We start from the raw sequence: 4398 nt of genomic DNA, 5'->3' as shown, positions 1-4398 counted from the left end.
TACAAGTCACTCCTAATATGCACTGCGTGCATTTTGGGGCGGGGAGACTCGCTTTTCCATCGCGTTTAATTTTTCTTCTTCAAATTTTATATTTAATAGCTCATATTTGATTTTAATTCCATACCATTTAAAAGAGCATGACAATTTGAGGTGATATTCTGTGACTCGAGGCAGACAGTTCATTCATAAAGCGTTGAAGTGGTGTGTCATCTTTCATAGACGTGACAACATCGAAGAGTGATCAAAACATTACATTATTTACAATACATTTGTAACAATTATAGACCAGTCACCCAAAAAAAAATTCTCTTTCTTTCCTTAACATTTCACTCTTGGAAATATGCGCTTAGTCAACCTAGGGTGGGGTGAGATGCCTCCGTTCTCCCCTTTTTGCCTACACTAGAGACAGTCCAAAAGAGATTACACTCTTTTGAAGTCAACCACAGGCCATCTCACCAGGATGTGAATGTTTGTTTGTCACCAGCCAGAACCACGAGTTTATGCCATCAAAGTATTTTATCGGAAAGCATCATCTTCACCCCTGCTGACATCGCAGACTAGCAGTCTGCAAACTCTTATCGAAGTCATAAAACAACATGGGCCAAAAGGTCCGTTGGAATCCTGGTCAGTACATTCCAGCCTTCTTGGAGGTTACACGTGACCAGAGTGCCTTCAAGTGGTTACGATCAGAACTGCCCTCACATGAAACACCTATAATCCACAAAGCAATCTTACACATTTCACATAAGAAATTCATCACATACAAGGGAACTTACGCACAACTGAATGTTTCACATCATTTTATGCTTATAAAGGAATGTCATATGTATTTCAACAGGAATGATGATTGTAAACCCAGAGATTATTTAGTTACTCCGGAAAGAACAAAATGATCTCATGATGCATTATTAGTTGATATGTGTAACGATAACATGTTTTGCTTGGAAGAACTTGACTTGCCAGCCTGAAAAACCTCCTCGCGCGCCGAGAGTACAACTCCGGCTGAAGCCCCCGACCTCGTCTGAAAGCGCCATCCACCTTGAGCCATTCACCTTGAGCCCAGCTGCACCGCCCCTCATCTGCTGGGGGCCCCGAGCTGCGTCGCACCTCATCCAACTGTGGATTTTTTTAATTTTTTTTATTTTTGCCTTGCCTTTTTGGGAGCATTTTTTTTCTTCACTCGACCTTTTCTCCGCTAGCTCGATTCAACTCACTCCAGTAAGTTGCCCGTCTCATAGCCAATTTGACATATCGCCGGTGCAACTTCCATTTCCAATATCTCACAGATTTGGAAAGTCAAACCTTTCCTTTCTACCTCGTTAAATTGTTCCTTTCTTATTTTTTATTAGCTTCATTTTTATCCCTTTTCTTTTCACCGTATAATAGTTAGGTAGTGTTTTGATTCTGTATGTGCAACCGTGGTGAATAAATGCATGTTTTTCTAAATCTAGTTCAATCTCAATCGTGCTTGTGTCTGAGTGGATTAGTAATTATTTTATTTATACAAATCACCACGAACATTAAATGTGGCGACTTGAATAAATAAATGAGGATTTGGATTTTATTCGTTGTGTTTCTCCAAAACTGAAAGTAAACGTGGTGCCCCTGTAGGCGATTGAGGGAATTACGACTTCCTCAAGCGCCGATCAAATTACTAATTCGTCCAAAAGACAACATCAATTATCACTACACATTATTACATTGGCCAACATAATCAAATATAAGGCATTTCACAACTTTTACACTTATCCAACTTGCTATCGCTGACACCCGATCTGCTTTGGTGGGAGCTGCATGCATGACTGCTCGCAAATTCTCTCTGTCTCCCTGATGAAATGTGCAGTGCATTTATTCATTTATATTAAAGTAGAAATCTCATGAAAGAAAGACATCCCGGAATTTAAGATTATCTCTGGATTACAAATCGGAGCCACGGTTTTTACTGATGACGGCATTCACTTCTGCTACAAGGTAGAATGTTATTATGTTGTACGTCTTCTTTTCACTTTTGTGCTGAATGGTCACATTATGGTGTATTTCGACTTTTATTGGTTGTTGTGTCCATTTATATTAGTCATTGGTCAAGTGACATTCGAGGTAAGGAACTCCGGGTTATTTTGACGCAGGTTTCCCAGATGCATTGCTGATTAAAATCGGCTAAAAAAAAATGTGTCTTATGATGCACTTCTCTTAATAGTTGCGTACTTTCATACACTTCTTCTACAATTTTAACTTTTGTGCTGCTCGAAAAAATTTAAATAGAGACCTCAAGGAAGCTATTTTTTGAGAAATTGCAAAATCAATATTTTTTGGAATGCAAAAAAGAAAAGGAAAACAAAAATTGTGGTTGATCATTATTTGAAATCAGACGATATATATATAATATATATATATATAATATATATATATATATATATAATATATATATATATATATATATATATATATATATATATATATATATATATATATATATATATATATATATATATATATATATATATATATATATATATATATATATATATATATATATCCCGGGAGGTGTGAATTTTTGAAGCAACAGTGTAAATCGGATGTATTATGTGGGAGTTGTGTATGTGGGTAAAAAAGTGAGGAGAATAGAAATCTAAATAACAAAATTCAGCATTCCCACAATAATAGATTTTATTTGTAACACAGTTAACATTTATAAAAATAAATTTCAAAATGCACAGCACAGGCAACAATAAAAGCAATAAAAGCACAGTAAAAAACAGTGAATAAAAAAATCAGAGTAAAAAAGTCAAGACTAAAATCAAAACTCAAACTAGAAATCAATCAGGAAAAGCTTTTTTTAAAAGGAAGGTTTTGAGTCCTTTTTTAAACGCTTCCGTCTTACCGTCTGTGGAGCTCTGAGGGTGATCTGGGAGAGCATTCCACAGACAGGGAGCAGCAGACTCGAAAGCCCTGTCACCCATTGTCTTGAGCCAAGTGCTCAGTGGGTGCAGACAGTGCAGTTGGCCTGACCAGGTTCTGTCTGATGTGTGTGGTTTGAGGAGTTCAGTGATGGGTGTGAAGGAGGATTTTGAATTTGATACGGAAATGTATGGGAAGCCAGTGCAGAGTGCGTAGGATGGGGGTGATGTGCTAATATTTTTGCACTCTCATCAGAACCTGGACAGTGCTGTTTTGTACATATTGAAGTCTTCGTAGGCTTTTGCCAGGGATCCCGATGAGAAGTGCATTACTGTAGTCCAACCTGGAGGAGAGAAAGGCATGGACAAGCCTGTCAGCAGCAGACCGAAGTTTGGCAATATTGCGGAGGTGAAAGAAGGACATTTTGCAGATATGATTAATGTGGTTGCCAAAATAAGTTGGGAGTCAAACCCAAGTTAGACACAGTAGGGGAAAGGGGAAAGTTATTGCCAAGAATGGAAACAGAGGAAAAGAGGGAAGAACAAAGCTGGTATGGGGTGCCTATATGAATAGCTACTGTTTTGGAGCTGTTAAGCTGCAGAAAATGTTTATTCATCCAGAGGGGAGCGGATCAAAGGAGCATGTAGATGGTTTGGATGTAATTATTATTTTCTTGACCTCCTGCTGCACATTGTGTGTGTGTGGGGGGGTAGATTTTGGGTGATGGATACAATATCAACTGATGGAACAGAACTGTTGGTATGGAGAGAGATGCACGTATGGTAAATATTTTTGAAGTAAAAAAGTTAATTGAACTGCCTGACTGGTTGTGATGTGTAAGTGATTGAGGAGGTGATTGACAGTGGTGAAGAGTTGTCTGGAGTTGCCTGAGTTGTTGTGAATGATGTTGGAATAGTGTGCTGACCTGGCCTTGGAGAGTTCTTTGGCATATCTCCATCTGTGTTCCCGGTAGACCAATTTGTGCACCGTCAGCCCAGATGTAACATAGACTCGTTCCAGGACTCATTTTCTCTTTCTCTTCTCCATTTCTCTTCAGCAGTCTCAGCTCCTCTGTGAACCAGGGGGCGGAACGAGTAAAGGTGACTGTCCTGGTTTTTAGAGGGACATGAAGGTCAAGGATATAATGGATATTAGCGCCGTAGTAGTCTATGAGGTCGGTGACTGATGCATTTTGGATGATGGTTGAAGGAGGTGAAATCAATGTTCTTAATATTTCTGAAGGAGATGAGGCGTTGTGGCTTGGCGAGAGGGGAGGGGAGAGGGGTCCTGAAGGTGACTACATGGTGATCTGAGATGCCAATGTCCAAGATCTGAAGGTGAAGATGTTGATAGTGTCTGTAATGACCAGGTCTCTGAAGTAGGTGGGACCAACAACAGATTGGTGAAGGTTGAGACAGTCCAGAATCTGTTTGAATTCAGCAGCCAGCTGACAAGGCGGGATTTGAACCATTGCCTCATGTTTACTGGTCAAAGCTGCGC

General features: G+C 39.3%; 1 pseudogene; it reads right to left on the bottom strand.

Annotated features, from left to right (window-relative positions):
* Window positions 1–625: 625 nt before the first annotated feature.
* On the bottom strand, window positions 626–3514 carry LOC147167826 (uncharacterized; annotated as a pseudogene).
* Between the last annotated feature and the right edge of the window lie 884 nt (window positions 3515–4398).

The sequence above is a fragment of the Leptonotus elevatus genome, chromosome 9, assembly GCF_054856555.1.
Source record: "Leptonotus elevatus isolate MCC_2025b chromosome 9, RoL_Lele_1.0, whole genome shotgun sequence".
Lineage (NCBI taxonomy): Eukaryota > Metazoa > Chordata > Actinopteri > Syngnathiformes > Syngnathidae > Leptonotus > Leptonotus elevatus.
Note: the sequence above shows the minus strand (reverse complement) of the source record. Positions and strands in the feature narration are given on the sequence as shown.